Raw genomic sequence first — 26,644 nt, 5'->3', positions numbered from 1 at the left:
TCGATTTGGTTCTCCACGTTCATATTAATAATTTCAGTCTTTCCACAATTTATTACCAATCCCACTTTTTCTCCTTCCTCCACCAGACAATCAAGCACCCTCTACATCTCGTAAATACTTCCGCAAATCAGTACAATATCATCAGCATAGTCCGAATCCATCAGTTTCTCATTTTCTTTCCAGTTAATTCCTGCACCTGTTCTCCTTACAACCCTTTTCATAACATAATCCATAACCAAAACAAACAACAATGGCGAAAGAACTCCTTGAATCACTCCTGACCTAACTTGAAATGGATCACTCAAAGAACCGCCCACCATTACCTTACAAAAAGTACCTTCATGCAGACTTCTAATAAAATTTACAAACTTTTCTGGTATACCATAGAATCTCATAATTTTCAACATAGCTCCACGTGAAACACTATCAAACGCCTTTTCAAAATCCACAAAACACATACTAAGTGGCATTTTCATTTCATTAGCTTGTTGCATTAGAAGCCTTACAATAAAAATCTGATCATTACAACCTCGACCCTTTCTAAATCCCGCTTGTTCTTCTCTTAAAATTTTATCAATTACTGGCTCTATTCTGTTCAACAAGATTTTGGAAAAGACTTTTGCAACTACAGGTGTCAAAGTTATCCCCCTCCAATTGCCACACACACTAAAATCTCCCTTTTTTGGTATTTTTATAATCACTCCATTTTTCCACTCTTCTGGAATTCCACCATTATCCCAAGCCACATTAAAAAGTTTCAAAAGCGCATTCATCAACTCGTCATTTTCCACCTTAAGCATTTCAGGGAATATTCCATCCTCTCCTGTGGCCTTAGAATTCATTAACTCCTTTATAGATTTTGCTATCTCTTCCAATGTTATATCCCCTGTTTCTATCTGCAAATCTCTCTCGGCTGGCAAAATGTCCTCTTCAGCTGTGATTGGTCTATTTAGAACAGATTCAAAGTGCTCTTTCCACCTTCCTTTTATATCCAAATCTTTAGTCATCAAATTACCATTTCTATCTCGTACAGGTATTTCCTTCCTTCTCTTTTCAGTCCCAGTTAACTCCTTTATGGCCTGATACGCTGCTCTTGTGCTCTGACCGTCATTTTTACTTAATTTAATTTCTGTCTCTGTCGCCTTTTCATCATATAGTCTCCTCTTATCACGTCTAACGAGTCTTCTTACTTCAGAATGTAAACTCCAGTACTTTGCTCTAAGTACTTCAACTACCTGGCCATCAACATGTTGTTCTTCACTTCTTAACTTAGCCTCTTTCCTTTTCTGAATTACATTCCATGTTTCATCTGACATCCACTTTTTCCTTCTCGCTTTTCCCTTTTTCTTAATAGTAACCTTAGCACTCTCATGCAAAACCTCTTTTACCTCTCTCCACATTTGATTAATATCATTGTCTTCAGATTCCATCAAAGTCTGCAGGACTTGATAATACATCCAATAGTAAGATTAATGAAAGTAACATTATATTCTGCAAGACTTGAGAGTAAGTGAAGCTTCATATCTCCGTCCATCCGCCCAACAAATCAGTGTTTGGTGGGGGTAAGGAGGGGGAGTTGGGGGGGTAGACGTGTGCGATTAACCTAACCTCTGGTGGCAGATTTCTGTCCGGAGCTTTACATACAGTATATATATATATATATATATATATATATATATATATATATATATATGTATGTATGTATGCATGGAAGTGTGTTCTTCAGTTCATCAGTGTGCACAGAACTCCTCAGTGCATGGTGCGTTTGTCATCAATTTTACTTTAATATTTCAGTACCTTCTAGCTCGCACGAATTATCATCACCTATCCAGTTTACCTCACTGTCACATTCATCACCTCATCTCGCTCTCTCTCTCTCTCTCTCTCTCTCTCTCTCTCTCTCTCTCTCTCTCTCTCTCTCTCTCTCTCTCTCTCTCTCTCTCTCTCTCTCTCTCTCCTATTGCCTCATATTTCTTAATCGTACACTAATATCAGTGTCTATTTTTCCCTCAGTCATGGCCACCCACTCCAACCCTCCACAGTGCTACTCTTCGCTGCTGTGCTTCTAGTGGTCTTCACAGCCCCTGCCACAACCACAGACGGTAAGTACAGAGAAGTGAAGCAGAAATATAAGAAAAGAATATAGGAAATGCAATCAAATCCAAAAAAAAAAAAAAAAAAAAAAAACAGCAAGACGCATGGTACGCAGGAAAAAAATATCGCAGGCAAAAAAGAAAAAAAAGACATGAAACAAAACTGGTCATTGTGTTGAAAAGAATTGAGAAAGAAATAAAGGAAGCAGTGAAAACAATAAAGAAATAAGCGAAATTCAGTACCAGAGACACAGGTGGATAGGAATAAAAAAAGAAATAGAGAAAACTAGACACACAAAAATAAAAACAGATGGAGACTTCAAAAGCAAAAAAAAAAAAATAATAATAATAATAATAAAGAAGAAAAAACATCCCACTACAGGCGGTCATTGGAAACAAGAGAAAAAGACAACAAAAGCACAAACAACGAAAGAAAAACATTCGGGAGCCGAATGCTAATCACCCGCCAGAAAATGCTGTTGCCCATGTCCAAGATTTTGACCATATCTTGATACCCTGAAGGTTTCATGTTGATAGCTTAAGCCTTTCATGAGATATAATGGTGCTAAAGGTGGGCGATAAAAACTAGTTGACCTTTGGCAGCCATTTTGGTGACCTTGCCCTTGACCCCGAGCGCCCAGTTTCGAACTCGTCAAAGAATTTGGACATTTTTTGATACTTTGAGGGTTTCATGTTGATAGCTCAAACCGTCCATAAGGTACAATAGGAACATAAGATATAATGGGAGGCTGTGGCTTAGTCAGTAGAGAGGTGGCCTACAGTCCTACCGGACCCAGGTTCAAATCCCGGCTGGGGCAGAGAGCAGTTTAAGGATTTGAATTTCATAAAAAAGCAGACTTTACTCATCTACCAGAAGACCCGCCGACATGTAAAAATACCCCAGTTAATACCAATACACCAGTCCTGTATGAGACAGCCCTAGCATGTATTCAATATGGACTGTGGGTGTTACCGCCGAAGTGGTGACATGTCGAGGTGTATGGTATGTAGGAGGACTACTGGGCCTTGGGAGCAGGCTGTGAAGCCTATGCCTATTCTTTGAATTTAGAGCACATAGCTGTTACTAATCAGATATAAATTTTTCTTAAAGGTATAGGAGGGTATCTAATCCTTGTTTATTTCCTTTATTTGTTACCTTGTTAATTAAGAGGGATTGATTTATTTATCTTTGAAAAATTGATTTCACCCTTTATAAAATAAAAAAAAATCATTGTTGACTGGCATAAGAGTTAAATATCGATTTGTATTCACTCTCCCAGTCGGACACATAAACATACACACACACACACACACACACAAACACACACACACACACACACACACACACACAAGGAAGGCAAAACAGTATTTCTCCGCCTCGTAAGGCAGGAGATAATAAAATAACCATAAAAATCGCCAATACATAAAACTAAATAAAAACAAAAATAAATCCTTCGAAATCCTGGGTTCGACTCAAAAGCAAAACACATAGCCTAATAATATCACTTCCATAAAATTCTGAAAACGCAATGGTAAAAAAAATATAGTATACTCTAACCTGATAAAGATCCTTAACTCCTTTTAGCTCTGTTGATGGCCAAGTCTAATGAAATTTATGGGAATATTTGACTAGTAATCAAGGAGACTCATTTCTACCTCATAGCTAAACTTCACCGGATTTCAAATAACCACGATATAGTATTTAAGTTACAGGAAATTACAGGATTGACTCAGTTCCGTCAGATGAAAACATTGACTATACTTAAGGTTATTCAGGCATCCCCGGAAAGCATAAGGTCTCTCCGTTTCCTGTGATGCGAACTAGTCCATTTTGTCTTACATCGAGAGCCCCGCTGGGAATGTCACATGAATTAACGAATGGCTTTTTGCTGTCGCGGAGAGAGAGAGAGAGAGAGAGAGAGAGAGAGAGAGAGAGAGAGAGAGAGAGAGAGATCCTAGCTATCAGTCGCTCAGTTGTACAGTCGAGGACAAAAATACCGTTTCACTTTTAGCAGAACAGTTCTGAAACTCGTACACAGCACTCTGATAAGTCTGTTGGATTCCGACGATCACATGACTGGGTTTCGAGAGTCATCGTTCACTTTCTTGTGTCTATTGTAATAAGATGGATCAAGATTTATGTCCGCAGTTGTATATTTATAATAAGGTTATTAGTAGCTTTTCACTCTGGTGCTCCTGGAACTCACCTTAAACTGAATAAAATCGCTGGTTTATTCTGGAATAGAATAAGAGAGTTATCCCGACCGTGAGAATATTTATGGTAACAATATTAACACTCTCTGGCTTCTATGAGTCATTCCAGAATGAATACAATTATCTGGAACTAACTGGAATAGAATACCGGAGTTCCCTCTACTGTGAGAGGTTTGAGGTATTGAGTAAGCCATTTTCTTTGACATAATACACCGTGGGGAGCCACCTGAATTAAAGTTCAGTTTTTGTTGTCGGGTGTCAGGTAATGGAGGTCATTCTTAATGATGTTTTGGTAGTCTGTTTGTGTGGCTATGGAAAAGGAATAATAGAGTGGAAACCATGCAACCAGCAATCAGTTACTGTATATTTATGCCATTTGCTAAGAGGGAAGGTGGTATGTGATGGCGACCATTATACACTCCCTTGAGGCAGTGCTGCCTTCTTCTTCCTTAGGTGAGTCTACACTAAGTGACAAGCCTGATGGTTCCCTGTAACCCAGGAAACCATTTACAAACCTGCGTGGTAACCATATAGACCAATAACGGCGTGATGTGGAGTCTGTTACGGTCCCCACGCCTCACTGTGGCGAGGCGTTATCTATCGTATAAGGATATCGATGCACGGAAAGGACGGCCTATAATAGTGATCGTTTGCCTGGGGTTGATGGATCTGCTTGGCCAAACAGACCGGGGTTCCTCTACTACTACTACTACCATGAAGGGATTTTCTTAAGGTGTATACTACATAAAGACATAGTAATAACAATAGAAAAAATGGGAGAAATGGAGTTCCCCCGAGCTAAGCCCTGTATTGGACTATATAGCCCCGCTAGGGTTACAGGAGGGAGCTACCCCTCCCGGCACGGCAGCCCGGGCGAGGCTCGAACTTGCAATCCCCCGATCACAAGTCCAGCGCGCTACCACTGTGCTACCGCGCCCCCCGAGTAATAACAATAGAGCCTCCCATTCGGTGGCACACACACACACACACACACACACACACACACACACACACACACACAGGGAGAGAGGAACCAGTACGAGTAATGTGGATTAGAATGGATTCAAATTCCTCTTCTTAGACGCGAAACCTTTAAAAGTATATAGAAAATATTGATAGGATAATGCGGTGTGTATTTTCATTTATTTTATATTCTATTTTTGACATTTTATGCTAGGGTCGTGCCTCTCTCTCTCTCTCTCTCTCTCTCTCTCTCACACACACACACACACACACACACACACACACACACACACACACACACACACACACACACACACACACACACACACACACACACACACACACACACATGAATGAAAATACAATAGAACCGTGAATCTCAAATGGTCCCCTGCTTATCAAAAGCAAAAAAAAAAAAATAATAATAATAATAATAATAATAATCAGCATTATCAAGAGAAAATTATTGACTAGAAATTTTACTGATGGGGAAATTATTGATAGGAAATGTGCGGTGTATTATTCCATTTTTATTCTATTTTTAACACTCTATGTTAGGGTCGTGCCTCTCTCTCTCTCTCTCTCTCTCTCTCTCTCTCTCTCTCTCTCTCTCTCTCTCTCTCTCACACACATACATGAATGCAAATACTGTATAATAAAACAGTGAATCCCAAATTGATGGTAGTCCCCTGCATATCAGAAGCGAAAAAAAAAACCCTCAATAAATACGCATTATCCAGAGAGATAATAATTTTGATAAAGGGAAGATAATAAATTGCGAAATAATCAAGAAGAAAAACGAATGACAAATACTTGGGAATATTTTGCACAATAAACATCCATCCATCCATTCAACTATCCATTTATCTTTCCATCCATCTATCTATCTACCTATCTATCTATGCATCCATCCATCTATCCATGCATCCATCCATCCATCCATCCCTCTATCCATTTATCCATCCATTCACCCATTAACCCATCCGTTAATCCATTTACCCATCCATCTACCTACCTATCTATCTATCTATCTATCAATTAATCTGTCTATCTATCTACCTATTTATCCACCCATCTATCCATCCATTCATCCACCCATTCATTCATCTATTCATCTATCCATCCATCCATATTAGGCACTGTTGAAATGTTTTGCTTTTGTATATTATCCCTCTGGTCTAAAAAGTCTCTCCTAAAGACAAATAAATTCCTCTCGAGATAGCCAGATGATGATGATGATGATGATGATGATGATGATGAAGAAGAAGAAGAAGAAAGAAGAAGAAAAAAAACAAGAAGAAGAAAAAAGAACAAGATGATGATGATGATGATGTACGAGAAAAGGAGGAAGAAGAATATGATGATGATAATGATAAAGAAGTACTGTAGAAGATAATGATGATGCCTCTAGTAGTGAAGTGATTAAGCCAAGGTAATTTACAGTCACCATCCAGGGAATTTATTATTTATTTAGTCTATCTATCTATCTATTGCCAGACGCCTCAATCCCGTTTGGGGTGGCCACAAACAAATCGCCTCCAAGTCGCCCTGTCCCCCGCCATTTCACTGCCCTGCTCCCAACTCACACCCCCCTCTCTCATATACCCCTCCACCCCATCCCTCCATCTCATCCTCGGTCTCCCCCTCCCTCTTCCACCCTCCACCTTACTCATATACACTCTCTTCGTCAGTCTTTCACCCTCCATCCTCTCCACATGGCCAAACCACCTAATTGTGTTCCTCACAACGCTTCCTATCACATCCACATCCACACCACAACGCTCCTTTATATCCTCATTCGTCAGCCTGTCTCTCCACGTGACTCCACAGGCTCCTCTTAAATAACTCATTTCCACTGCTCTCACTCTTGACTTGTGTCCTTCCAACAATGTCCAAGCTTCACTTCCGTATGTTAGAGTTGGTATCACAATACTGTCATGTAGTAACTTTTTCACTTCCATGCTCACTTCCCTGTTTCTTATTTATTTAGTGTTTCCATTAATTACGGGACGAAATTCTGTCCGCGGTTTATCCACCACAAAGTAAATGGACCCTCAGGTAGATTTATGGCACTGTTTACACTGCTGAGTGTGTGTGTGTGTGTGTGTGTGTGTGTGTGTGTGTGTGTGTGTGTGTGTGTGTGTGTGTGTGTGTGTGTGTGTGTGTGTGAAAATAAGAAGTAGCGCTGTCCTCACATTAGCTTCATTATCCACACTTTCTTTAACTTGAGAGAGAGAGAGGGGGGGGGGAGAAGGATGGAAAGGGAAAGGAATAGAGGAAATGGGGAGAAGAGGAAGAGAACAGAGAAAGTCAGGTGAGGGATGGGAAGGGTGAAAAAAAAGAGACGAAAAAGAGAGGAGGGAGAGGAGTAGGTAAGGTGGAGGAGTCGGTGGGGGGGGGGAGATGAAGGTAGGGAGGAGGTGAAGACAGGTAAGAGTGGTAGAAGGGACTGTAGAGGTAGAAGATGAAGTGGTAGAAGAGTGAGAGTGAGCAGTGGTGGAGTGTGAGTGATGAGCAGAAGTGTGAGACTGAGTAGGAGAGTAAGAGTGAGGTGTGGGGAGGAAAGGGGGGAAGATGGGGGTAGGGGGACATACTCTATCATAATCCCCATCGATATATCTCCCTTCCCTCCCCTCCCCAACGCCACAATGTAACCCGGATTTATTCACTGAATGCAACCACTTTACCACCTACCCCTATTTCTCCCCCCCTCCACACACAGCACTAATATATAACCTGTATTTATGTACTTGCTAATTCATTCCTCTCTCTCTCTCTCTCTCTCTCTCTCTCTCTCTCTCTCTCTCTCTCTCTCTCTCTCTCTCTCTCTCTCTCTCTCTCTCTCTCCTATCCTGCTATGCCAACACCGTACTGTAACCTGGATTTAATGTGCCTCTCACTATCTCACTACCGCAGTCCTCTCCCTCCCCCTCTCCCCCTCCCCCTCCCTTCCTCCATCCCTCCCTTCCCTGCCCCTCCACCTTGAGTCTCATAAGTCTCTCCACCTATCTCCCTCCCCTCTCCTTTCCCCTCCTCCCTCCACCTCTATCATCTCTATCGTGGTCTGCTCCCCTCTCCTCCTCTCTCCTTCCTCTTCCCAACTCCTTTCCCGTTCCTCCTATTTCTCTCCCCTCCCTCCCTCGAACCCTCTCCCAACACCATATTGTAACCCGGATTTATTAACTATATCCACTCACTAAAGCAATTCTCTCTTCTTCTTCTTCTTCTTTTCTCTCTCTCTCTCTCTCTCTCTCTCTCTCTCTCTCTCTCTCTCTCTCTCTCTCTCCCAAACCACCACAATGTAACCCCAATTTAATATCACATCTCTGGGACCTGTACCAATATTCCACATGTTATTGTTCTATTATGTTCTTGTTCTCTGTATGGGGCCTGTAAATAGCGCTCAGTCTGCTGGTGTGGGTGCGGATGTGCCAGTGGGAGCAGGAAATGAATACGTGGTGCAGGATAGACACTGATAAAGTCGACCGTGCCGTCCTCACAACACGTAAGAAGTAGCCTGGATAGATAGATTGACAGATAGATAGATAGAAAATAATAGATTGATAAAATGACATTGTTGAAATTAGGTACGACTAAAGTATGTACGGTAGCAGAAAACATTGATTATAGAAACCCCAGTAATAAACAAGAGTTAAATGGAAGATTAAAGGCCTACAGATTTAAATGCCTACAGATTAAATGCCTGCAGTTTAAATGGATTGGCATGAAGGACTGGAGCTAAACCTGGATAATCCTGAGTCGTGTAATTAGGTAAACCCCTGTCACACATACATGACTCAAGGGCTGAGCACAGCACGACTCAAGGTCGTAACGCATGTTTTCATCAATCATCCTTTCATTCGCCAACAAAGCCCGGACTCCTGAGGGTGGTCGTGAGCCGCTGGGACAACTTGTCGAGCCTCACGATTTTTTAACGCACACGTTAAAAAGTCATGGCCACCTCACGATTTGCCAAAAGTCGTGTCACAGTTGTGTCATAGTCGGGAATGTCGTAGATCAGTCCTGAAGCAGTCTTAGCTCAATCGGATGCGTCATGATGCGTTCGTTGCATGTCGGGATGCAGTCGCCAACAAAAAAACGTTACGACTGAGTAACGAGTCGCCAACCACGACCATATGCGCACAGACAATGACCAGACCATACCCAAACCCCAAGACGACCATGCAACGCATTCTGACAATCCAGTAGACTATTTGGAATCATGGCTCACGACCATGTGACAACTGCAACAAGACCACATGACGACTGGGCTTTGCCCGAGTCCAGACCACGCAAAGAGTGCACCAAGAGTCTTGGTGGGAACCTAGCGTGGTCAGCGATCTGGTCAGTCTTGGGGGTGTCGTGGGGGGTGTCGGGGGGGAGTCGTCATGCATTCCCTGAACGTGGCACACAGACATGTTGCATTCTTGGGCGGTTGTGACATGGTCTTGGCTGACAAAAATCCATTAAAATTTCATATTTGAAGACTCATAGCTCCCTCGCCTCGTGGTAGCCTCGCGGTCACCTTGTGATCTTGTCACATTCTTGAGGACGTCACGACCGGTCGTGAGGCACTCCTGACGCGGTCGTTAGGCAGTCATGAGCACAGCAGATTCGGGGACAGGCGGGAGGTGTGGGAGCTAACTGTACACGACCTTGAGTCCCGCCACAGTCAGCCCTTGAGTTGCATATGTGTGACAGGGGCTTTAGGCGGATTAAGGAGAGGAAGGAGTGAAATGATTAAGGATTAGACGAAGAGATTAAGTGAACGGAAATGGGGTGCAGTATGTGAGAGAGGAGTGTGTGAGCTGGGAGTAGGGCAATGCAATGGCATTGGACAGGGCGACATGGAGACTATTTGTTTGTGGCCACCCCTTACCGGATTGAGGCGTCTGGCAATAGACAGATAGACAGAAATGGGATGGGCTTAAACGAGATGGAAGTTGAGAGAGAGTATGATTTAAACATGACATATTTATACAGCATCAGAAGTTTTTTGTGCTGTGGGGAGGGCTCAGTTTCTGTTTGTGAGGAGGGAGGACATCTTGACTGTGAAATCAATAGTCAAACATATAACCATAAGATGTAAAAAAATTTAAAAGAAAAAAAAAGAGAAGCTGTAAACCACGAAAATTTTTATGAGAAGAAAAATGATATGGGGTAGACACTGGTAATGCTGGCAGAGCGACACTGGTAATGCTGATTGGGCCGCCCTTGCAACACAGACGAATTGAGATGCATCATATATCAACCACCTTTTCATATAAGACATCATCGTGGTGAAAGGAACTAAATGAAATTTTTATATCCCATCACTACTGGGTTTTCTCCTTAGCTGGATAAGAGTGTGACTGACACTACTACAAAATAAGTCAGAAAATTAATGCGAGTAAATTGCTGACGTTTCTCTCAAAATATCCATTAGGCAAAGTATCCATTTTAGATTCTCCCTTAAAATCTAGCCAATTTAGCACTTTTGTCACTAGATCTATTTTGCATCAACTTTCTTTTATCACTATTGTTTTCTTTCATATTCTTGCAATGCTATGGAGATTTTAATTTTTTTGGTGATTTATAGAGTTCTGTTTACGTAGCAACATTCTTGTTGCCGATAAGGCAGTTAGGAAGCTTACTAACACCTCTTCCTTACCGGTTTATTTTTATTTTGGTCCGTTAATATATTCTTGTGTGTTATTTATGCAATCTATAAATTAAATAAATATATAAGAAGCAAAAAAGAGAATGTTAACGGGCAGTCTGGAAAATAAATAGTTAAGGATGAGGTGTCAGGGAGCTTACCTTACCCGATCAGAATATGAGTCTAACACGAAACTTCGGATGACGTGTATGTATGTTTGGGGCTTTTATGACACTACATAAATGACTGTGTAATAGTTATGCAGCTGACTGATGCGTTACAAGTGACTGACTGGAGCCTTCATTACCCTTCATGTCTTAGTGCTGTCTCGACTCTTATGCAGTGATTCCAATTCGGCAGTTTTGGTGCTATATCTAGTGCTTTTCATACAAATTTGGCGAGAATGAATATTAAAATTTACTCTATATCTAGCAAGTTTTGAAGTCCAGTTTAGCGTGAAAGTTTGAACTGTTTCCCTGTAGCTCAGCGTGCGTTAAGAGTTCAATTTTGCGCTTTTCATGATTTTTGTCTAGCAGCACTGTTTCGTGTCAGTGAGATGTGTTACGCTTCTCTGTCCTCCATCAATAACTTCAGTTGATGAAAGTAGTAGCATTATATATGTGTAGAAAAAACTCTTTGATACATTACTGAACCAAAAAATATATATAGAACTCAGTGAACTCCATGGGTAAAAGGAATAAACCCAAGTGGCGTCATCTACTGCAGTGGTTATGCAGGGAATATTCAGTTAAGGAAATCGCACGAGGTAATGGAAAGAGGTACCTGCCTTTGATTACTTATTTTGCATACTAATTAACCTGGCCAAGTGTCTAGTTCTGGTAATTCGAAATAGGTGTAGCAAGTAAATGGAAGTTTAGACAGTCGTTTCTGAAATATATCTGTTTTATCCATTTAGGCATATATCCAGTTACCTGCCTATATATCTCTATCTATCTATCCATATATCTATCTATCTGTCTAGCTACCTACCTAATTATCTATCTATCTACCTGTTTATTTTTCTGTAACCAACTTTCTGCTAATTCATTAGTTCACCTAATATATTCCATTCTTTCTATCAGGCAATGACTCTTTCACCATCCATCTCCCTACTTGCAGAGAAAGAAATACCTTCACTTGACCACTCATTTTGCAGACTTATTAACCTGAGTAGGTGTCTAGCTCAGGTGTTAGCTAAGAGTATAGAATTAATGTTGACAGAGTAAGCATAATTTATTTTTTAAACCTTTTTGCCTAGCAGTCTGTCTCTGTTCTTGTCTACCCACCCATATCTAGGTCTATCTGTCTATCTATCGAGCTACCGGCTTTTCCTCTATTTACCTCTATCGGTCAGTCTACCTAGTTATGTATCCACAACTCTTCAATGCGCTACAAATGTAAGCAATCATTCGTCATGCTAGCTAAGTACGAACTGAGAAATGAAGCCGGGGGGCTGTCATAGCTATATTTCCGGTTACATTTTGTTTCATTAACAGACAAAAATAAAATATAAATTGCCACGAGGAAAAATATGCTCCTGTTTTAAAAGCAACCAAGGCTTGATGATAACAGAAAGGTACAATTGCCAACAAAACTTCGGTCCCCCTTCCTTCTCATCAGTAACTCATTATACACTATGAATTTTTGTAGTTAAGAGTAAGAGTTATTTCAAATTAAGCGTTCAACTATCCAAAAAAGGTTAAAGTAACTTCATTAAGCTTTATCCAGATTAATATGATGTTATAGGTGACAGAAGAGATGGAGGTGGAACAAATCTTTTGCGTGAGACTGTAAATATCGAGTTCCATACTTCCTTTTCATGTTTGACACACACACACACACACACACACACACACACACACACACACACACACACACACACACACACACACACACACACACACACACACACACACACACACACACACTCGCACACCATACACACACAACCCTAACACATACACCATAATCCCCCAACACACCATAATCCCCTTCTCCCCTCACGACACACACACACACACACACACACACACACACACACACACACACACACACACACACACACACACACACACACACACACACACACACACACACACACACACACACACACCTCCAGCTACTAAGTGCAATGGAAGTAACTTTGACATCCATAAATACTCACTCGCTCTCCCTCCCTTCCACACACTCCTATATTAAATCTCTGCCCTCACTTCCTTCTCCTCCTCTTCCTCTTCCTCTTCCTCCTTCCGTTTCTCCTTCTTCTTCTTCTTCTTCTTCTTCTCCGTCTTCTGTGTCTCTTTCTTCTTCTCTTCCTTTTCCTTTTCCTCTTCTTTCTTTTCTTCTCCCCTCTGCATCTCTCTCTCTTACCTTTCACTTTGTTTCCCAATTCGCTGCTCCCACCTCTTTCTTTCCCCGTTCATTGTTCATTCGTTATCGTCTCTATTCTTCTCCCTCCTCTCTAGGTCTTAACTCACTGCCCTCTTTCCTCCCCTTTCTCTTCTTCTTCTCCTCTCTTCATTCATCTCTCCATTCACCTCACTTCTTCCCGATTCCCGTCTCTCCCCATCAGCTTCCTTTCCCTCTTCCTTTCCTCTTATCCTTTCTCTCTATTTCCCCCTTTTCCTTACTTTTCTTTCTTCCTTCCTCTCACTCAACTTCTAGTCCTTACACTCTCATCTTCCTTTCTCATTTCCCTCCTTCTCCACCTCCGTCTCTTCGCTCTACTCTCTTCCTTTTCCTCCGCCTCTTACTCTTCTCCTTCTCGTCTCATCATCTTCTCCATCCTATTTTCCCTCCTATCTCCATTACCCCTTACTCTTTCTTTCACTCTCATATTCCAATGACTTTCTTTGCATTCTCTCTCTCTCTCTCTCTCTCTCTCTCTCTCTCTCTCTCATGCTAGGCCCACCGAACGTAAGTGGAAAAAATTTTGTGGTCTCAGAGGCGTGTGATCGACCGCTCTGCTGTGTGTTACAGTGCTCTCTCTCTCTCTCTCTCTCTCTCTCTCTCTCTCACACACACACACACATACATACTCTCTATCTCTCCCTTCTTTCCCCTGCTAATCACCCTCTTTCTCTTCTATCTCTTCATCTCTCTCTTGCCTTATTTTTCCTTTCTTGTTTTCTCTTTTTTTATATGTTTTTTCTGCTTGATTCTCAATGTATCTTTAATCAGCGTAAGAGAAACAGGTAAATAGACACTTAGACAGATAGACAGATAAATAGATAGATAGATAGGTAGACAGATAGGTAGGCAGACAGATAAAACGATAGACTGTTAGATACATACATACATACATACATACATACATATATACATACATACATACACACATACACACATACGTACATGCACACATTTATACTTGCATACGTGCATATCTATCTATCTATCTGTTTACAGTATTTATCTATCTATCTATCAGTCTGTCTACTTACTGTATGTCAATCTGTCTATTTATCTATGTACATCTCTCTATCTATCTATCTATCTACTATATACACATTTTCAACCATTAACATATACATTTATCCATCATCCATCAATTCCCCACATCAATCAACCCATCAATCACCCATCAATATCCCACGTCAACAATCGACCCATCAATCACCCATCAATACCCCACGTCAATCTGCCCATCAATCCCCCACGTCATCAATCAACCCATCAATCACCCATCAATCACCCATGTCAATCTACCCATCAATCCCGGATATCATCAACCCATCAATCACCAAACAAGATCACACTTACAAAATGTCAATACTCAAATATCCGCTATAATTAACCTCAAGCGTGGAATTGAGGTTAATGATCTAGTAGTACGTGATTACCCTTGTCCATCTGGGGCCCTGATTCGAATCCCATTCCTCTGTTACGTCATTGTCCTTGAATTCACTCATTTACCCACCCATTTCTCTTCTACTTCTCTCGCTTTCTTCTCTATCTCTGTCTCTGTCTGTCTGTCCGTCAGTCTGTCTGTCTGTCTGTCTGTCTGTCTGTCTCTGTCTCTCTCTCTCTCTCTCTCTCTCTCTCTCTCTCTATCTATCTATCTATCTATCTATCTATCTATCTCTATATCTCTGGGCTCCTGTTACCAGTGGTGTTCCTCAGGGATCGGTGCTGGGACCAGTCCTGTTTATTATGCATATTAACGATATTGATGTTGGCCTAAACAACTTCATTTCTAAATCTGCGGATGATACAAAAATTGTTAACACCATATTAACGGAAGAAGACAGAATTAGTTTTCAATATTACCTTAACAAAATTGTCAACTGGTCAGAAAACTGGCAAATGACCTTCAACATAAGTAAATGTCAGGTACTGCAATGTGGGAAGAAAAACAAAAGGTATGATTACGAAATGAAGGGCCAAATCATTAGCAAGTCCTCACTGGTTAAAGATCTAGGCATACTAATTACAGACGATCTAAAATGTTTAAATCAATGTATTTCTGCTTCCAGTAAAGCCAACAGGGCCTTAGGCTTCATCAAAAGACATTTTACATATAAAAGCAGAGATATTGTAATCCCCCTCTACAAAAGCATAGTCAGGCCACACTTGGAGTTTGCAGTGCAGTTTTGGGCGCCTCACCTAGTTAAAGATATAGAAATACTCGAAGCGGTCCAGCGCAGGGCTACCAAGTTAATCCTGTCCCTGAGGAATAAATCATATCTCGAGAGGCTCAGGGAATTCAATTTGTTTTCTCTTAGAAAACGGAGACTCAGGGGAGAGCTGATTGAATGTTCTAAAATTATGAAAGGCTTTAGTAATACTGATTCAAGAAAGCTATTCACAGTTATTGCCGAGACTGTAACTCGGGGAAATGATATAAAGTTGCAAGCAAGGAGGGCTAATCTTTATACAACCAAAAACTTCTTCACTTACTCTGTTGTAAGTGAATGGAGTAAACTCTCTGGGAATGTGATTGAGAGTGGTACCATAAATATATTTAAAAAGAGACTGGACATGTATCTCGACGGGATTGGTATCTTTTAGTTAGGATGGAGCAGTTATTGCATATTAGCGTCTACATTCATCTATTTATTAAACACAATACATTAAAACTAGTAATCAACACGGGCAATATTTTAGGGCAAATATAATAAACATTCTATTCATTTGCTCTATATGAAAAAAATAATCAGTAAAAAAAAAGTGTATGCATAGAGTATGTGGCTGAATGCCTAAATTCTCCATTTCCATACTATTCTACTTTCTGCCGCTCCTATAAAATTCCTTCAGGTTTTTCAATCCTGCAAGGTATTACTTCCTCTCTTATTTCCTGTATGTCAAATGCTGGAGGGTCTGGAGGGTGGGGGAGAGAGCCTTCTGCTGTGCTATCCTTTTCTCCTGCTCCTATAACTTTAGCACTGTATTAGTATTAAGGCCGGACCGCCTCGTAGGGACCGTAAGGTATGTGTGGTCTTTGTATATATGTACCCCCCCCTCTCTCTCTCTCTCTCTCTCTCTCTCTCTCAGTAGTGGATAATTTGTTCGCTTTCCTCTCAGTCAACCTCCTGCCTTCACCTATTCAACCCCACCCCAACTCCTAATCTCCCATTCCTTCCTCCCAGCTAATCTCCCCACCTTCTGCTTCCCTTCCAGCCTCGCTCCAGTCCCTTCCAGCCCACCTCCCCACCTTCAACTTTCTTTTCAACCCCATTCCAGTCCCTTCCAGCCCCCCTGCCTCACTTTCCAGCCCACTTTGTCCACGTTTAAGGCCAAGAGCTGAAATTTGCTGCCAGTTCCAGGAAGGTCACCAGTTCCCAAGAAACTTATGAGACGCAGATATTGACGTGAGGGAGAAATGTGTACCGTAATGATTTTATATGCAATGTCCCCCTTCTGGATCATTGCCTGGTGCTGTGTGTGTGTGTGTGTGTGTGTGTGTGTGTGTGTGTGTGTGTGTGTGTGTGTGTGTGTGTTACTGCATCTTTTTCCGTTCTTGAATTTCATCGCTTGCATACACATTTAAACAAACAAACAAATAAACACACAAAATGAACAAATGCCCCAGGAGTCCTACTGACAATCTTCGGAGCCAATAAACTTTTTTAGACATCTTGTAGTCTAGTTCCCTTCAGCGCCATACACCTTAAGAAACATGGTGTAACTTTTTCGTCCCTTGAATCTTCTTCCTTCACAACCAATATCTTATTCATATCAAGATTTTTTTTTTTTTTTACTACCCTGTTGGTCCCATTCAGCCGTATATTACAATTCAATGAAGGTGATATAATTTTTGCGGCACACTATATCTCTCTCCCTGCCACACAACCCGCCCACTGAAGTATGACTAACTTTTTTGACACGCTGTAATTTTCCCTTTTCGCTTCGTTCGGTGATCTTCGAGCATTTTTTGCAACATTTTTTTGCACTATATTGTTCCCTCTTAAAGGTTCTGTAACTTTTGGAATCTCTGTAGATTCCGTTCAGTTATGGAGAAAATTATATATTATTATTATTATTATTATTATTATTATTTTGATGATCATGATGCTTACTACTTGTACTACTACTGCTACTACTACTATTACCATTGTTATTATTATTATTATTATTATTATTATTTTGATGATCATGATGCTTACTACTTGTACTACTACTGCTACTACTACTATTACCATTGTTATTATTATTATTATTATTATTATTTTGATAAATCGCTTAGGAAGAGGTGTTAGGGACCTTCCTTTACCAACAAGACTATGGGCCAGAAAGTTCCCTAAATTTTGGGTGAGAGGGTCGTTTTCGGTGAGACCCAAGTTCGACCCACACACATTACTTAGTTTCTCTATTATAGTGGTTTTGGGAAGTGAGAGGAAGGGAAAGGAAAAGTGGGGGAGGAGAGAGAGAGAGAGAGAGAGAGAGAGAGAGAGAGAGAGAGAGAGAGAGAGAGAGAGTGAAGAAGGAAGGAGTCCAAAATGGAGAGAGAATAAATGAGAAGAGTTCCTGACAACCAGACAACTTGGTTTTTATTTTCCACCGGTGTAGTTGGAGGTGAGGAGGGACGGAAGAAGAGAGGGAAGAGAAGGAAGGGAAGGGAAGAGAAAGGAAAGGAAGGGAAGGGAAAGAGGGAGAACGGAGGGGGGAAACGAGGCAAAGAAGAAGCTAAAATGGGGGAAGCAGGGCGGGAAAAGAAATGGAAAGGGAAATAGAAACGAAGGAAGGAAAGAGAGGAGGGGAGAAAGAAAGAAAGACAGGGAGAAGGAGAGGGAGGGAGGGAGAAAAATTACAGTGTCTAACGGAGAAGGATGAGGTCCAAGACAGGAAGGAAAAAAGGAGTGACATGTGGCACTTCCGAGTAAAAAAAAAAAAAAAGAAAATAATTGCAGACCACATTAACCAAGCAATTAGTAGCTTCTTTTAGTGGAAAAATAGAAAAACTCTTATTTTTTGTTGTTACTGAGATCTGACGGGAAAAAAGGAAATAGCATACCAAGTAGTCTGGCACTGAGCTGTTTTTAGAAGAGAAAGATTGTTTTTGTATCATAAATCACTGGCTCGCAAAACACACACACACACACACACACACACACACACACGACAGAAAACAGCTTTTAAGAGGCTGGGCTACAAGATTATTGGCTTTGATATCAGTGAATTACCCCTTCATCGCGGGTGTCTTTTACATTAATCATTCCTGCCATTTCCAGGTGAATTTACTCAATTTACGAAGGATCTTAAATGATGGCAGAGATCGACCCACCTCAGAGTGTCCCGACCAAGAGTGCCCCTGCCCTCACCGACCCAACCCTCACCGACCCGACCCAACCCAGTCCAACCCAAACCACCCCATTCCAAATCATCCCAAGCCAAACCAACCCATCCCAAACTGACCCAACCTAGACCGACCCAACCTAGACTGGCCCAACCTAAACAAGCCCAATCCAAAGGGACCCAACCCAGACCAATCCAACCCAGACCGACTCAACCCCGACCGACCTAACCGAAACTGACCAAAACCAAACTGACTCAACCCAGACCGACCCAACCCAGACTGACCCAACCCAGACCGACCCAACCCAAACAGACCCAACCCAAACAGACCTAACCCAACCCAACTCAAACCAACCCAACCGAAACTGACCCAAACCCAAACCGACCCAACCAACCCAACCCAAACCGATCCAACCAACCCAGTCCAAACTGACTCAACCAACTCAACCCAAGCCGACCTAACCCAAACAAACCCAACCCAAACTAACCCAACCCAGTCCAACCCAAAGTGACCCAACCCAAAGTGACCCAACCCAACCCAACCCAACCCAAACCAACCCAACCCAAAGTGACCCAACCCAAACGGACCCAACCCAAACGGACCCAACCCAGACGGACCCAACCCAAACGGACCAAACCCAAACGGACCAAACCCAAACGGACCAAACCCAAACCAACTAAACCCAAACCGACCAAACCCAAAACAACTCAACCCAAACCAACCCAACCAATACCGTCCGAACCCAAACCAACCAAACTCAAACCGACCAAATTTAAACCGACCAAACCCAAACCGACCAAATCCAAACCGACCAAATCCAAACCGACCAAACCTAAACCGACCCAACCCAAACCGACCAAGCCCAAACTAACAAAACCCAAACCTACCCAAACCAAACTTCCGCAACACAACCTGACCCAACACAACATGACCTAACCTAATCCGACCCAAAACAAACCAATCCAACATAAAGCAACCAAACACAGGAGATTATAGAAAAAAAAAACATCAATTGATCACATTTCCTGTTTTCAAGCCAAGGTTTCAGCAATAAAAGAAAATAAACAGAAAACAGCCTGTGTGATAAGATGAAGAGAAGGAATATTGACAAAAGAGCTAAGAAAAGGAAAACAGAAACAAAATTATATATTTACCTTCTTCCTCTGAATCCACAGCTCCTCCCCCCCCCAAAAAAAAGCGGGGGGGGGGCCACAGAAAAAAGAAAGTGTGATAGGGGAACAAAAGGCATGCTATATATATATATATATATATATATATATATTGATAGATAGATAGAAAAAACAGAAAATCACTATATCTTTTTGTTCTCAGTCCAAAGCACAAGAAGAAGGCGCCAATGAAAAGAAAACGGATATGTACCTAGGAGTGATTACAGGAACCAATAAAAAAGTAAGTAAATAAATAAACAAACAAATGAAAGTAGAAAACTCACTCACATAAACATCAATTAACATTACCTCAAGGCTAAAAAAAAAAATAAAAAAAAAACTAGGTCACAAACTAAAAAACAAGGAAAAAGAAAACCGAATGTACGGTAGGGGGGACTAAAGGAATATTGATAGGGTCCCAACAGGTCAGGAAAAAAATGGCTGGTAACTCCACCACAACGCCAAGCTGTGTCGTTGTTACTGCCTGTTCTTTTAAAGCCAGCCCTGTGTGGGGAGAGAAAGCTGGCACACACACACACACACACACACACACACACACACATACACACACACACACACACACACACACACACACACACACGCATTTTCCTTGCGTGACTCACACTGCATGTAATCTTATCTCTTGTGTGGCGTAACCCCTTCCCTATGCTGTTGATCACTATTGCTCATACAAAAGAGAGAGAGAGAGAGAGAGAGAGAGAGAGAGAGAATGTGTGTACGCTTAAATTACGTACACTATCGCTTCTCCCAAGAACGTCTCTTTCCTATCCCCACTTTTACGTACACATCCTCATATATTTTCTCCTGTGTGTGTGTGTGTGTGTGTGTGTGTGTTTCTTTCCCTCCCCCTTCACTCCCCCCATCCTCCTCCTCCACCTCCACCTCCTCTTCCCCCTTCCTTTCATACTTCCCCCTCCTCTCTCCCTATTTCCCTCTTTTTCTCCTTCTCTTCCCCACTCTGTCTACCTCCCTCTCCCTCCTCAACCTCTGCTTCCCCATTCCCCCCCCCTCTCTCTCTCTCTCTCTCTTTCTCATATATATATATATATATATATATATATATATATATATATATATATATATATTCCTAGTTTTATAGAGACTGCCTCAGTATGGGATTTTTTTTTTCCCTGGTCTGTGGTATAATCTTTTTTTGGTGTGTTTTTCGAAAGCTTCTTTCCTCGTGATGGGGAAGTATATTACGTCTCTCTCTCTCTCTCTCTCTCTCTCTCTCTCTCTCTCTCTCTCTCTCTCTCTCTCTCTCTCTCTCTCACGCAGTCTGGGCCATCAGTAACTATGCATTAAATCATCATGCAATGGATCAATCAACAATCATGCAGTGGTTCTCAGTTCCTTATTGCACATGTCAGGACTCCATATTATAAATACAAATCATAACAGAAAGCATAATGGATAAATAGATAGATAGATAGACAGAGCACCATATAAGGTGTGGGAACGGGATATTAGCTTGTAACTCTTTAAGTGAAGGAATGTTGATCGTGCACCGGAAGCAGTACATACACACAGACATACGGTATTCTAGAAGCTTCCACGACAGTAGAGCACACGTGACACGACCTCTGTTACACGAGAATGTAGGATTCAGAAATCAGAAGGAGACTGGCCATAGAACCGGCAGGTAGTGGAGAAAGAGAATAAGAAGAGGGGTCCAAGCAGACTTACTTAGTATATTAAATCTTTGTATAATACATACCCTGCTCAACTCAGACTTTCTCTAAAGATAATTAATCAAGATCAACTCCCTGTATTCATCTTTAACTCCTCCTGCTCTTCAATTACCAAAATAACTTTAACCAGCACTGAAGACTCACCTACTACAAGAATTAAGAGTTACATATATAAAAGTGTTAGCTACAAAGTATTTGAAAGATATGGCGGCAGTGAATGTACGAATCTCATCTACGAATCTACAGTGAATTTCTACAAAAGCAGGCGAGACTCTAACCAAGATTAGCTTCAGTTCTACAGTGAATTCCTACAAAATACAAGCTACAAGCCTACGAGTCTACAAGCCTACGAGCCTACAAGCCTACGAGTCTACGAGTCTACGAGCCTACGAGTCTACGAGTGTACAGTTGATTCTACATTATCAAGATTAAAAACAAACAATACCTCTTACAACCTACAATTCACAACCAGCTCCTGACAGTATTCTCTCCAACCTCCCCTCCATCTGCCCGATCATCACGCTGATTTAGAGGTGAAGTGGTCACACGGCGCCTTGCCAGTAGTTTAACAAAATATTGATACAAACAATCTTCCATTTTCTACGACGAACCAATGAACTACAACAATCTACAATCAACTACAAGTAACAAGTCTACAAGACAACTATAATCTTCTACATGCACCTACAAGCAGCGACATTCTTCATCCCACAATGAGTAAATCACAAGAAAAAAAAGGACCAAGAATACATCGAGAAAGAAAAACAAAACAAACAAACGAAGAGCGAGACACGACTCACAACTCACAACCACCTGACCTCATCCTCCTCTCTCTCCAACTGCCCCCAACCTCCACCGCTGACGCAGGAGTGCGAGAAAGTAAAAACGATGACAGCAAATATCAAGCCCATATTCACAACTCATCTTACTCATCTTCACTCAAGTTACTCGTTCCTACTCGTTTACTCACCACAGCTACCAGTGTGGGAAGTCGACATCATCATACGTGTTTGCTGAGCGACGCCACGTCAATCAACTTGTGTGTGACACCACCGCTCACCACCACTCACACCATTCCCACCACGGTAAAAACTACTTCATTTATAAAATAAACAGTGATAGACAAAAAACTTCCGCACAAACATATAAAATGTGCTGTATAGTTACAACTTCAGTACATATACCTACTTCAATTATCTTCATAATTCAATAATTAAATACTTGCACCAACAATAAATATTCTACACTGTATATATATATTATAGCATTTATTTACTACCAACGAGTGTTACCATTTATACCTACATAAAATACGTGTTTCATACATACAGCTATACATTATTACATCTACAGAGTAATAAAGTAAATATACTATCACAGCTGCTCAGTGAGCGATTAAAGGAAACATTTATTAATTAAAGTTACCTAGTGGAAACAGACAAATTAAGTTACAAGGAAAACCAAGAAAAAAAAATGGTCAATACAAATGACGTTAGCAAGAATGAACATCTTCAACACAATCGTGAAGACACAGATTTCCACACAGTGCTGACACATATATTGCCCACGATAGGTACAAGTGAACAAGTCAGTGTATATAGATAATACTGTATATAGTGAACATATATTTTTTTTTATATAAAATAACAAAATATGGGGCTATATAATGTCATTTTCAGTAATATCCGTGCAATATAAACTAAACCTTTAAAAAGGGTCCCAAGGGAATTAGCCAGAAATTATGCAACTATAAACGATAAATAACAATTATGTAACGACAAACGATTGCACTATGTTACACTTGCTACAATTACAGTATGTAACTACAAACGATATGTAACAATTCCTACAATGTTACAGTTATGCATTACCACAATATTATATAACAATTCATACAATGTTACAGTTATGCATTACCACAATGTTACCACAATATTATGTAACAATGCCTACAATGTTACAATTATGTATTACCACAATATTATGTAACAATTCATACAATGTTACAGTTATGCATTACCACAATGATACCACAATATTACGTAACAATTCATACAATGTTACAATTATGTATTACCACAATATTATGTAACAATTCATACAATGTTACAGTTATGCATTACCACAGTGTTACCACAATACTATGTAACAATTCATACAATGTTACAATTATGTATTACCACAATATTTTGTAATAGTTCATACAGTGTTACAGTTATGCATTACCACAATATCATGTAACAATTCATACAATGTAACAGTTATGCATTACCACAATGTTACCACAATATTATGTAACAATTCATACAATGATACCGCAATTCTGTATAACCAGAATCATTACACAGGTGAAATATTAGACATTGCTAAAGGGATAACTCAGTATGTAATGTAATGACCTAGCAGTATTACCATTGCACAATTATATGAGTATGTTTGTTATACATACACATTTTACAATATGTTATATAATCAATTTAACTATAGTGCATTTATTCAATTATGTATACAACTTGTTTAAAATGTAATATTACTGGATCACTGCAGTATTATATCTATACAATATTATAATCATTATTATGTATTAAGAGTCAAGAAGAAGACTATTATGTATTAATAGATTAGCATATGTCAATGATGATTGCTGTCGGAGGACGGCCAGCAGCGTGACCGAGCGATGTCAGGACTCCATATTATAAGTACAAATCATAACAAAGCATGATGGATAGATAGACAGATAGATAGACAGAGCACCAGACAAAGTGTGGGAACGGGATATTAGCTTGTAACTCTTTAAGTGAAGGAATGTTGATCGTGCACCGGAAGCAGTACATACACACAGACATACAGTATTCTAGAAGCTTCCACGACAGTAGAGCACACGTGACACGACCTCTGTTACACGAGAATGTAGGATTCAGAAATCAGAAGGAGACAGGCCATAGAACCGGCAGGTACTGGAGAGAGCGAATAAGAAGAGGGGTCCAACTAGACTTAGTTTATTAAGTCTTTGTATAATACATACGCTGCTCAACTTAGACTTTCTCTGAAGATAATAAATCAAGGTCAACTCCCTGTATTCATCTTTAACTCCTCCTGCTCTTCAATTACCAAAATAACTTTAACCAACACTCAAGACTCACCTATTACAAGAATTAAGAGTTACATATTTAAAAATGTTAGCTACAAAGTACTTGTAAGACACATACCAGAGAGAGAGAGAGAGAGAGAGAGAATCCACTGTGTGTGACTGAGCTTTCCCTGTCCATTTATATGTGTGTGTATGTATGTATGTATGTATGTACTGTACAGTCTGTTCTCCAGTCGATTAGTGTTCACAGAACCTTTCCATACATGTGTGTGTGTTGATTATCATTTGTACTTAATATTTCAGTACCATTTAGCCTGCACGAATTACCATCAACTCTCCAATCCATCCTGCTGTCACATTCATCACCTCATTTCTTTTTCTCTCTCTCTCTCTCTCTCTCTCTCTCTCTCTCTCTCTCTCTCTCTCTCTCTCACACACACACACACACACACACACACACACACACACATGAATAACCATCATGTCTAAGTGGAGCAGAATTATAATAAAAGAATACAGAAAATAGAAGCAGAACCCAAAAACATGAAAAAAAATGAAAAAACAAAAATAAATAAACAGACACACCACGACAGTTGGTACTCAAACATAAAATCGTACGCAAAAACAGACGACAAAACTTAAACAAATTCAAACTGACAAAACTGGTCGTTGTGTTGAAGAAAATTAAAAAAGAAATAAAAGAAAGCAGTAAAAACAAAGAAATATGCATAATCCCTTACCAGAGACACATAAGGAAAGTAAAAAAAAAAACAAAAAAAAGGAACACTAGACGTACAATAATAAAAACACATACAGTAATAAAGAAAAAGGCCATCCCACTACAGGCGGTCAGTGAAAACAAGGGAAAAAGACAACAAAAGCCCAAGCAACAAATTCATACCCACAAAAATCGCCAATACATAAAGTTAAATAAAAACAAAAATTAATGTTGGGGACAGGGCAACATGGAGGCAATTTGTCGGTGGCCACCCCTTACAGGATTAAGGCGTCTGGCAATAGGTGGATAGAAGAATTCGAAATCCTAGGTCTGACTCAAAAGCAAAACCCATAATCATATAATTTTCATAAAAGTCTGAAAATGCAATGAGAAACTAGAAACTAGAGTATGCTCACACTAACCTGACAAAGATCCCTAACTCCATTTTAGCTCTGTTGATGACCAAGTCTAGTCAAATCCATGGGTATATTTGACTAGTAACCAAGGAAACTCATTCCTACCTCATAGCTAAACTTCACCAGATTCAAGCAACCAGGATGTAGTAATTAAACAACAGGAAATTACAGGACTGACTCGGTTCCGTCAGATGAAAACACTGACTATAGTAAAGATTACTTAGGCTTCCCCTGAAAGCATACGGTCTCTCCGTTTTCTCTGATGCGATGTACCCCATTTTCTGTTACCGCGAGCACTCCGCTGGGAATGCTACATGAATTAAGATTGACTTTTTGCTGGAGAGAGAGAGAGAGAGAGAGAGAGATCCTAGCTATCAGTCGATAACTGAGTCATACAGTCGAGGACAAAAATACCATTTCACTTTTATCCGAACAACATGAAACTCGTACACAGTATTCTGAAAAGTCTATTGGATTCCGACGATCACATTACTGGGTTTCAAAAGTCACCACTCACTTTTTCCTATCTATGGCCATAAAGTAGATCAGTATTTATGTCCGCAATTGTACATGAATAAGGTTTATGTAGTAGCTTTTCACACTGGCGCTCCCACCTTAAGCCGTATAAAATCACTGGGTTAACCTGGAATAGAGTAAGAGAGTTGTCCCGACTGTGTGAGTATTAGTGATAACAATATTAACACTCTCAGGCTTCCATGACTCACTCCAACCTAAATAAAATCATCTGGAACTAACTAGAAAAAAATACTGGAGTTCCCTCTATTGGGAGAGGGTTGAGGTATTGAGTAAGCCATTTTCTTTGACACATAATACACCTTAGGGAGCCACGGGAATTAAATATCAGTTTTTGATTGTGACGTGGCAGGTAATGGAG

This window comes from Coenobita brevimanus, chromosome 104, assembly GCF_032717465.1.
Source record: "Coenobita brevimanus isolate Jiangsu-jjx chromosome 104, ASM3271746v2, whole genome shotgun sequence".
In the NCBI taxonomy this organism is placed as follows: domain Eukaryota; kingdom Metazoa; phylum Arthropoda; class Malacostraca; order Decapoda; family Coenobitidae; genus Coenobita; species Coenobita brevimanus.
Note: the sequence above shows the minus strand (reverse complement) of the source record.